Source organism: Cyprinus carpio, chromosome A1 (assembly GCF_018340385.1).
Source record: "Cyprinus carpio isolate SPL01 chromosome A1, ASM1834038v1, whole genome shotgun sequence".
NCBI lineage: Eukaryota > Metazoa > Chordata > Actinopteri > Cypriniformes > Cyprinidae > Cyprinus > Cyprinus carpio.
The window spans coordinates 24,718,934-24,730,818 of NC_056572.1; the positions used below are offsets into that span (position 1 = coordinate 24,718,934).

The window sequence follows — 11,885 nt, forward strand, 5'->3', positions numbered from 1 at the left end:
ATCCGTTGAAACTGATTGTTGCCATTTTTTTTTTCTTTTTTCTATTTCTCTCTTTTTCAGATTGTCTAAATGCGTTCAGTTGTTTCATGGTGTTACTGCCGCTGTAATCAACAATAGGTTTAGAGTAGCTGTTTTTCAGTTGTGAAATGAGTAAATACTACAATCAAAGGGTTTAGTAATTTACAAGAAATTATTCCTTTACAGTAATGTCATGGTATTGTTCAGTCTTTAATTGGAATGCGTTTCAAGCTTAAAGCTTTTAAAGACTTTCTGTCCAGATATACAAGTTCAAGCTTTAGCCTCGCTTTCTATCCAGAGATTATTTCAAAAACTTTCCGCTCTTTTTAATGTTTTAGATGAAGGATATATCACAGTAGCATTAATATGTTGTCACTGGCAACATGGGGGGGTGGGCATACAAGGAGTTTATATCCCTCCATTTTAACCATGATTAAAACTCCTTTGACAAGATGAAACACTCAAACTCTCTTGAATCAAAAGGGTCATCAGACAGCAGAGATAGTGTGGCTTTTTCCACTGAACACAGATATTGTCCTATGATCATGTTATGATGCCAGAAATAAAAATTGTTTTCCATGGGGTTAAATTTATGTGACTGAAATAACAAGTGCTAAAGCAAAAATTTAGAAATGTACTGAGCACTAAATAAGAACTGAACAGTTACCTTAAAAGAGAATTCTGCCATCACCCACATGAAGGAGATTTAGGATTTCTTTCACTTTAAAATATTTGACAACAAATGTATTCATCTAAAAGCACCACAAACATTAAAGTGATCAGAAGTCACCCCAAAAGGACAAAAAAAATCATTTGTATGCCTAAATGGACTGCCTCCTTCAGAAACTGTTTTTGTATAGGCTTTTTAAAGATTGTATAAAATAAAATGTTCTGACTAATGAATGAGAAAATATTGTTTGCATTTTAGTTTGTTGTTTTCCTATGAAAAGTTTTTAAATCAATCATGTAATTGTACGGTGGAGCCTATTTTTCTATTCATGAGTGAATGGAGGTCTGAAGGGGATGTTACCCACCTGTAGGTCTGTGAGGTTTTTTGTTTGGGATTCTCAGTTACTGATTGATCGAAGAGAGTCTAAGCTTCTTGTTAGGGTGAACTTTTCCCCCTGAAAAGATTAAAAAAAAATGAAAACACTAGTAATAACCTGAACAAGAACCACTGCAATATTAACAAAGTGTTTGCCCTAAAAGGTCTACACAGATTCTCTGCGATACAGTCATTTGTTTGCATAAGGAGTGGCGTAAGATTTGGGGGAAACGTGTGACAGAGTAGCAGTGAAGATACAAATGTCAGTGAGAGGAGAAGTGAGAACAGAAACGTCCTGATATGTTTGCTATTGATTGCATGCATACAGTATAAACCCAATGAATCAAAGGAAGGTCACGTTTTTCCTTATTAGTGCCAATATGTACATGGTCTGTTTTGATATTCCTTTGCACTACAATGTATATGTTGAAGATGATGCCTCTACATTATACATTATTGCAGTCATCACGTCTCTGGTCTGATCTGAGGGAGATTGTAAAAACTGGTTATTTTTCCTAAATTAAAAGGAAAGATGCCTGTACAGAAAATCATCAGTATTTAATAAAATACTTTCAAATAAATGCCATTATCATCAGACAGCTTACAGTCACTTAACAGTAACTTTTTCTCATATCAGATCTGATCTGATGTGGGATTTGGTCAACCTAAGATGTGTGCATTGTGTGACTGAATTTGTCTGAGAACTGAAAATTAAAAAATGCTGTGTGTGATTAGCTTTGATGCTACTGCGACAAATCAACCATTGTTTTTTGTTAAATTACTTTGTTTTGTTTTTTTGAACAGCCTACATTTTGTGTATTTTGTATTATCTGTTTTACATACATGTTTCAAACAATTACTACAAACTGAAGTGATTTTACCTGTAAATTCAATAACTTATCTTGCAATCTCTCATTTGTAATGAGGATTTAGAGAATGTTGTATTACTGATGTTCTTATGTTATTTGTTTTTGCTCAGTTTTGCTTTTGTATTGTTTTATAGCCACGCAGCATCTCAGAAAAAAAAAAGAAACAAAAAAAAAGCTCATGATTTCCATTCGATAGACACGTCTGTTTAGAGTGCAATTAAAGTGCAATTTTGATGTAATCTAAACTAGGTCACTGCTGGATTCATTACCTTTATCTTCAACATGTTAATTGCTCCACAGAGATCAATCATAAAAATAAAATGTAATATTCAAAAAATCGTGTATTTATTAGTTCATTACACATGTGACCACATACCTTACTCATTAAGCAAGTCAGCAGAGGAACGCAATAGAGCAGTGCTTCTCAAACTGTGGGACGTAGTGCGGCCCAGGAAATGTACACTACTGAAAAAAAAATTTACTTTAGATATGATGTTACTACTGTGGCACTTGTATGTTTTTTAGATGTTAGGAATTTTCACAGATCTGCAAAGGGCCAGTAAAGAAACAAAAGGGGCAGGGATATTGATATGAACGAAAATGTGCCATTATGGTTGTTACAATCCCTAATTCTGTCATTCACCGACTCTTCTGTTATTCCAAACCTTTATGATATTTTACAAGGTAATGATAAACTACACTGAATGCATACAGGTTTTAACCTAACCCTAACCCTAACGTTGCTGCTCCCTAACCCTAACCCTAACCCTAACCCTAACCCTAACTGAAATGTTTAAGAATCATTAAAACACAAAGAAAAGCTGTTTTCTTTTCTAATTACATTCCTGTAGCTCAAACGTTGGACTATGGTGCTATAGCAACGCCAGTGTCATGGGTTCGACATCGTATGCTTTGAAATACAATGTAAGTCGATTAGATAAAAGTGTCTGCCAAATGCATAAATGTCATTTAATTGAATATCAGTTCAATATACTCGACAGAGCAGATAAAATGGAAATGAAAAATTATCATCACAAAACAAAGCTTGTCAGGAAAATAAATATGAAATTATTTCTTACATTGAGAGCATGTATGTGAAACAGTTCGGAAATCACTCATTTCACGGTTTCTTGATTCAGAATAATTTATCAATTATCTATATGTTTTAGAACTGATAGGGAGAAAATTGTCTCAGATTTAATACAGCACACTCCAATTATACATGTTTCATATATAGCTCTACTGAAAGCAACCTAGAAACTGAGGGCCAAAGATTAATGAACAAGTCTCTATTTCAGCCATCCACACTCTAACAAGCCTTGTCCACCTCACACAGCAGTCAGTGCCCCTCATTTCTCTATTGTATCAGTAATACAACGCCCTACAGTCAGACTTCATTTTTATGAAGCAGTGAGCATAAAGGATTTGGGCCAGAAGACGGCTCTGATTTCATGGGCAATGGCTCATTCCTCACTGCAGAGAAATAGCTTGCTGCCCCTTTTGTTGTTTTGGGAGCACCGGGCCAGATGTGCTTCCATAACAGTGTTTGAGGCTCACAGTGGCATGGTGCTCTCAATCAGAGTGGGACGCCATCCAAAAGGCCCCACATCTCAAATGTGGTTGTGTTTCCAGCAGCTGCAGCTTCCGAACAGAAGACACAAAGCACACTTTTGGGATTTGGGAAGGCTTGTGGGAAAAAAACCTGACTGGTTGTAATGGGTTTTCCAGTCCCTTCTGCTGCATGTCTTTAAGGCCAAGCACATCTCTTTTGTTTGCCATTTATGAGAAGGTCTGAAGTGCTGATCAAGGCCATGTGGTGAGATACCGAACAGGTGCAGTGTGTTTCTGTGTGCTATCATTACTGGGGCTACATTATAACCTCAGTTTTAACTAAACATCCAGCTCAGGCTATTCTTTGAGTGTGTGACAAATTATATACAACAGGTCTATGACAGTTGATTTATTTTATGATACAAATAAAACAGATCATGCTAGGTCTTCTGCCTTGTGTTATCTGAACAGTGCACACACATTCTGTTATGTAGGGTCGTAAAAAAAAATAAAGCTTACTGATATAAGTTAGTTGGTGACAGTTTCTGACAACGTTAGATATCAAAATTAAATATAGCCACAAGCAGCAATGACAGACCCAAGCACCTCTGCTACTACCGCCCGATGGCTTTGGGAAAACAATTTCCCAATTTTTTTTACAATAGATACAACCCATCTCTCAATACTAAGGTCACTTTTTCAAAACTCTGCACAGAGTGAGCACAACAGCAGTCTAGGCTAAACTTCGAATCATTTTCCATTACTACAAACTACATTACATGAAAGTGTTTTAATAGTTCTAGTGCATTTTGGATATGAAAGTTACTGATGTGCGAAGCTGAAAGTTGGTTAGGAGATCTGTGTGAAGCATCCTGAAAAACTGTAAGTATTAAAGGGGGTCATATGATGTGATTTAAATTTTTCCTTTCTCACTGGAGTGTTACAAGCTCTTGGTGCATAAAGAAGATCTGTTAAGTTGCAAAGACTAAAGTCTCAAATCCAAAGAGATATTCTTTATAAAAGTTAACACTCATCCACACCCCCCTGAAACGGCTCGTTCTAACACACCCCCACATATCTACGTCACTATGTGTGAAGATTTGCATAACGCTGCCCAGATGTTCATGCAAAGAAAGAAGGCGTACCTTTTATTCTCATTGTAGTATTGTTGTTGCCGCCGCCACCCCCTATCGTATAGACGCTGTGTGTTTCACTGTGTAAGCGAAACTACTTTGTTTGGTTTTCCAAAAGAGGATGATATCCGCTTCGTCATGCCTGGAGCTGATCCGAGCTGGTCGCCGAGAAAATACATCAACTTCGCACTGTGGATCGCCGAATCGGCTTTCACCATGGATGAAGCGGAGTCCAGCCAGGGGTCGTCACATGTGGTTGCCGCAAGCTTCTTCGTCGAATCCGCCAGCCGTGCCATTCTCAAGCCGCCTGCCTCTTCTCACTCAAGCCGGACGCGGCTCACTCTAGGCCTCTGGGCTCTGCTCACTCAAGGCCGTGGTGTGTGACGCTGTTTCTTTGAGAAAGCGAAACTTTCTCGAAAAGGACACTACTAGAAATCATGTTTTTATCACGTTTATAATGGGTTGTAATGTTTATGTCTCGTCGCTCCGGCCGGACAGGGCATCACAATGTTAATGGGTGTAACATTTCCATCACACGCTTGAGGTATTCGGCCAATCACAATGCACTGGATAGCTGGACAATCACTGCACACCTCGCTTTTCAGACCGATGAGCCTTGTAAAAATCGACGCGTTTCAGAAGGCGGAGCAAAGAGGAGCAACAATAATGTACATTATGTGGAAAATAATGTGTTTTTTTAACCTTAAACCGCATAAACACATTTCATTACACCAAATACACAAAATGATGTTCTTTTTAGCAGCATCATATGACCCCTTTAAGAAATGTGTCCTAGCAATTGTAAAAAGAAAAAAAAACTGTAAGCTGGTAAACATAAGGGGACGATATTAGCCTAATCATTTATGTGCCACACTTCCTGCAGCCATCTGGTAGAGCTATGACCGTCAACCACAACAGCATAAAGAATAAAGATTTCATCCACTCCCCCAACCCTTTGTGACTTAACATTGGGGGTCAGGGCCCCCAAACACCCCCATAATTTGCACCCATTCATCAATACAAGGGTAAAAACCAGTTGCTGGTGGTGCAGTTCTAGTTGTCATGCAAACCAATGAGACAGGATGAGAAAGTTGCTCATCTGCTTCCAAAGTGGAAAACTTTTCACAAAGAAGCATAATCAGAATACAATCACTGATCGAGTCTATGTTAAAAGAACACTTGCATTGCACAACTTAACATTTTCAATAGCTGCAACTTTGTTCTTTGTCACGTCATTCTGGCACTAGTCCAAGCATCCTCCAGCTGAATGAGTCAATAAAGACAGATCTGGAGATCATAATTAGCCATAGTAATCAGACCTTGTTGACATTGCTGGCTGTCTTCTGGAATCTGGATAGAAGCCAGTGTGAAGCCTTTTTTGTGATGGGGATTAAAATGTTTCTTTTAAAGCACAGACAGGTTAAGCTGAACTGTGCTTGCGCAGGCACAAACTGCCATCAGTCCTTTTTGATTGAGCAATTCCTTGGTATTGAATTCCTACATTGTTCTCATAAGACGACTGATCAAACTTTGAGTCACAGACAAAACTTTTCTTATATAGATCATGGTGCCTCACAAAACGCAAAAGCTGGCGGGATATAATACCGTTCTGCACTGTCTCCAGAGTTGTACATGTTCTGTCTTTCTCATTTTGGGAATTTAAAAGTAACACTAACGTGCAGATGGCTGGATACTTAATATGAAAGATGTTTTTTCTTAGTATGAAACTTAACAGTAGGACAGCTGTTTGCATGCATCTGAAATACTGCCAATGTTTCTAGGTTTTGGGGGGGGGGGGGGTTTGGTAGAGTGCTGTTTTGTAGGGTGGTATTATTTGAACCACTCTATTTGAACCAATCTACGGCTAATGTGAGAATAGAATTAAATGCAAACAATGTCTGGAGAAAGGAGAGCTAAAAATATTCAACCAGGAATAAACAAGTTCTCACTTCCAGAGCTTCAAACAGAATTTCTCGAGGCCATAATAATCCATAAAGGAAACTATGTATATTCTGACTATACAAAATCACCTATGCATATTTTATTTATAGGCAGGTGGAGAGGATCACATGAGCATAATTCATTAAGTACCTTCAGACAACCTCCTCAAACTTTCTGAATTTTAATAAGATAATAGGTATTAGGTGCCAGGTAGTGATTAGGTTAAGATAAAGTATTCATGATATAAAGACATTCAACCTTAATATTGTTCCTCTAAGGGGCCACATGGGTCATTAGATATCCAGTAAAAACTTAACACTTAGGAGACCAACAGTGGTTTATGAGATACAAAACATATACTATATTGCATTTTTGGCAAATGTGGTAAAACTGAACATGGTGTGGGATCCGTCAATTTAACATTTCTGTAAGCAGAAAATAAAAAGAAACTGTTCACAAAACAAAGCCATGTGAACACACTTTTCAAAAATTAGGTTGACTTTTGTCTTTTATACAGGACCGTAAGGCCTTGCATTTGTCATTTAATTAAAAAAATTAATAATTATGTTCAAATATACATTTTATATATTTGGTGCTTTGTTGTATTCCCCATTTGTAAGTCGCTTTGGACAAAAGCATCTGCTAACTGAATAAATGTAAACATGTTGCAGAGCCTTCTGGGAGTTCCCCTTTCCAGAGATGTGTGAGTCCATAGCATATTCTATAAACTTTTACATGGCAAACAGACTCATTGGGTAGGCTATATTTAAAAAGCACTGTTCAGTCAGCAGAGCCACTAACAGAGTAACGTCTCATTTGATCTCCACAGTGGGAAGAGAGAAACCCAATGAGACATGCCAGTTTAACCAAGAGCCCAGAGACTGGCCCCGGGTTGATAGCACTACACGGATCATCTGGAAGCATACGGCATGAAGCTCCTATATGTCAAGCTCTTCAATATATAACTTTTAAAATGTCACAATGCTATATGAAAAGAAAAAAAAACTGAAAGAAGAATTTTTATAGAATTTAGAAATATATAATAACATACAATACAAAGGACATTACATGCCTTCCACTGATAAACGTATATGTCATTAACCTGACAGGCAGCGTTAAAAAACAGTGGCCTTATGAACAAAATTCTTATAATGAGTAATCAACACCTATTACCTAGTTTAACACAACAAGAAATTTTGAACATTCAAATATAAATATATCTATATGGTATTAAATTATATTATGTTCATACATAGTGGAATGCTCTTTCTCTAATAACTGGTTACGCATTGTCCAGTATTTAAATATATTATGTAGTGTTACAAAAACCTCACACAGCACACGAGCTACTGCACATTTATAAATGGAAGCTGTGTGCTGTAATTTATAAATCCTAGGTGAAGGCTTAGCTCATGAATATTAATTCATATTAATTATTCCTCTGAAGGTTACCAAAAGTCTCTCTTTCATCAGACACCGTCTGGCCTTTGAGCCGTTTTTATGAGTGTCAAATTAAACATTTCAAACCCCTCTTCCATTACACTGGGCTCCATATAACTTTCTGGGGAAAAAAGAGTGGCTTATGTGAACTCTGAAACGATATTAAAGTGTGTGAATATTAGATGAGCCATGCAGTTGTAGTCATGCTTCATGCAATCTGCTTTGTGAACTCACTCTGTGCGTGTTCTCCATTCATTTCGTTGAAAAACAATGAAAAGCAGCCACTGGGAGCGTAAACGTAATTTCTGTATAATGTTAAACGCAGGAAGATTATGTGTTGTTATTATGTACTTTACTTTGAAGCTGATAATGACTACACGACGCTTCTTGTGGTCGTGTTCAACGGCGGCAAGTTATTAGAGGAAGACGCTTGATAAGGCGCCCTGAAGCTGCTATAGCGAGCAGCGCCCTCTGTTGGTCAAAACAAACAAACGCCAGAGGCGGAAGTGTGGCTCTGATACTCAGTTTTCATAAATGTTAAACGTTTCACTTAACTTTGCTTAAGTGATATTAGGCAGGGTTCGAATCAGAATGAGGTTTAGTGCCTAGGAATTTGCCTTGGTAAAAATATTTCTGTGCATTTTTCTAAAATTATAATATTTATTTCTATCAGTAGTTCATGAATATTCAAATTTAAATAGATCTAGATTTTGAATTAAATTCTGACTTTAATTAAATACTGGAATGCACTTTATCTAATGATGCGTTAAAGTGTTAAAACCATAACTACCTCAACAGAGCACATGAGCTACTGCACATTGAAAACTGGAATCTTTATGCTGTAATTTCATTCCCACAAATGTCGTGCAAAAATGGTGACAGTATGCACAGGTAATTTAATAAATATGACTGAATTTACATATTGCACTTGAGTTGTACTGCATAGTGGTTGTATTTGCACTATACAATAAAAAAGAAATTAACATTAAATTAAAAGTTTTAAATATTGCATTTCATTTCTCTATGAATTACCAAAAACATTCAATAACACAACGTATGCGGTATTCCATACAATTGTTTATGAACCATGATGAAAGTATGGTTAATTTCCCATAATGCTCTGATCACTCAAGAAGCTGCAAATTTAGCACATTCAAAAATGTGTGTCCAAAACCAATTTGGTTACTAAATTGAAGACATTGCTGCATGGATCAGCAATTAAACATATTTAGATCTAAACTTGAAGCAAATAACAAGTGTTCAACACTTACTTAATCACATCTATAACACTTTCTGGATATTTGCCACCTGTATTACTGTTCCCTTGTTTTATCTTATTTTTTTTTCATCTGGAACCATATGGGAAGCAAGTTTGATGGATATCAAACGGAGCTCTCTGTGTCACATCCCATATGCTGAAGCAAACATAAAGGTAAGTGAAGTCTGCTGCATGTGCTTCATTTAAAAATGCCATAGTGCATTCAGGTCATTTCATTAGCTAACTGCACATCAATTCATGCAATAGATCAGATTGGAGGGTTTTATGTTTTTTAATGGAGACAATGGGCGAAATGAAATAAGACATGTTTTAGTTCATTCCACTTTTTAGTCTAAGAGGGCATTTCTGATCAAAGTGTCTTGGCAGCCAAAAGAGATTTTAATGCAGCCGCCTTCTTGAACAGTTTTTATCTTCACTTACAAAGCTTTTGGCTAATGACTAGCGCTTTATCAAGGCTGAAATGGAGAGAAACAGGGAAGGAGCACATTGCAAGCCCATGTGAGGGTTTTCTGTATATTAAACCTGTGCTAAATCAGACAAAGCACCAGGGGCAACTCAGATGCTCCATTACTTGTCCGTATGTTTATTATTTTGTCCTTAGGAATATTTATTTGCTTTCAAATGCTCACTTGTTACATGAAATATTGAAACGTAAGACGTAGCTGACAGAGTGGGATAATGTAATAAATCCTAGAACATAAAAGGTATGATTTTACTCACATTGAATTATTTTCAGTTTATTCAACACCCACATCCCCTGTCATTGTTGTTACACTTGCTGAGCATGATTTGCCAAACACCATATCGGACAGATTGCATCTCTCTGGTCTGAAAAGTTTTGCCTCTTTACTGGCATGGAGGACTTTTGTTTTTCGAAGTGTCAAACCTTGTTTCCTGAAGATGAAGCTTAAAGGAAACTAGCTTTTAAGGTCAGCAAGCAGCAACATAAGGACAGATGTACTTTACTGAGTGGGAAAATAACTGATCCTCAGTGCTTTTCAAACTTCTTATGTTTATATATACACATATAGGGCTACATTCATTCACACACATGAAAGGGTGATGCCGAAGAAATGAACAAACAAAAACAAATGCAAATAATTGTTGAAACCTATATATCATTCAAAAATTCTAAATGATGGCACCCACCATAGTCTGGTTCTCCAAAGAACATTTCAGTGAACAGTTCTTAGAACCTCTTTTTTTCCCTTTTATTTCATAGTGTGAAGAACATTTTAATAATCTGAAGAACCTTCTTCCACTATAAATAACCTTTTTTGCAATGGAAAGTTTCCAAGTTTCATGGAATTATAGATGGCAATAAAGAATCTTTATTTTTATGAGTGTAGTGTTTCTCACAAAGATAGCCTAAATGATTAATACGATTGGCCCCTTATCTGCTCCTGTGTAGAAAGAGATTTCACCCTGATTTGGACGACAAAGATGTTGATAATAAAAGGAGATAAGTAGTTGGTTTAAACTGACGGGTTCAATGTGCTTAGTCCTTCATACGCACCATATATTACACTGATATGCATCTTACTGTCAGCATGCCTCTATCTGCCACCATATTTATCTCTATACATATTCTTCTTACACTAAGTGACATTGTGTAGTGCTGAAAGTACAAGACCTGTCACTTTGAGCATCAATTTAAATGTCTAAACAACACAAGCATTGAATAAAAATAGCAAAGTAAAGCACAAAATGTGGTGCAGAAACAGTGTGGCTTTTTAAACCCATTTTGCTCCTAAAGTATGTTGTTTAGCTCATGACATTAGCAGAAAGGTGCAAGTCTTTTAACTACTCAAAACACCCATCTGAATTCCATCAAATATTTCCGGAATGATTTGAGACTATCACAGGTCATTGCTAGTATGACAGAGCTTTAAAGTCTCTTCAATGTGTACAAAATTAGGTTATCACATCTATAAAAATAGATGGTTTTCATCAAAAGCATTTTTATTATTATTTTATATATTTATATTTTTTATTTTATTATTGTTATTCTGTTTAATTTTTTGCAATCTTTTTTTTAAGTTATTTTGAAGTCTGCTTTTGTAAATAGCAATATATTTAATTCTCTTTTGAGCTTTGCATACTCCAATGTGTCATCTGTATGGTGCTTATATGCAGATATCTTCTTTATCATTTACTGTCAACTCTCAGTCACTGTCAATAAAAGTCTAATACACACTGGTGTTGGTGACTTTCCAAATGTACATTTAAAGAGCAACAAATTTTCCCACAATCTGCATTGTAACAATAAAACTAACATGTTGTGACCAATTTGATGGGCATTTTACCTGTGTTATTTCTCTAGGCACCAGTATCTCACCTCTGACGAGGGCCGTTGTGCTTTGGTCTGTCTTCTCTTAGACAGTACTGGCTGGCTGTCAGTACTCTGTGTTCCAGAGAATGATTGCACTTAGTTCTCAAACAGACTATGCTGCAGCACTCCATCAGCACAATCTGACACATGAGCAGGTTTTCATCTGCTTGCTGTAAACTTTTTTTTTTTTTTTGAGACATTTTATAACCCCCTTTGCTGCTCACACAGAACACTTTCCTTTCCTGCAAATGCCATTACAAGAGTTATTTTAGCAGCA

At 36.7% G+C, this 11,885-nt stretch overlaps 1 long non-coding RNA gene across 1 annotated transcript; it reads right to left on the minus strand.

Moving 5' to 3' along the window:
- Positions 1-52: 52 nt before the first annotated feature.
- On the minus strand, positions 53-8,418 carry LOC122145346. The gene is made up of 2 exons (XR_006160291.1): positions 8,232-8,418; positions 53-1,142 (listed from the first exon to the last, which is right to left on the minus strand). It is a non-coding gene; the product is annotated as an uncharacterized LOC122145346 (long non-coding RNA).
- Positions 8,419-11,885: the final 3,467 nt, after the last annotated feature.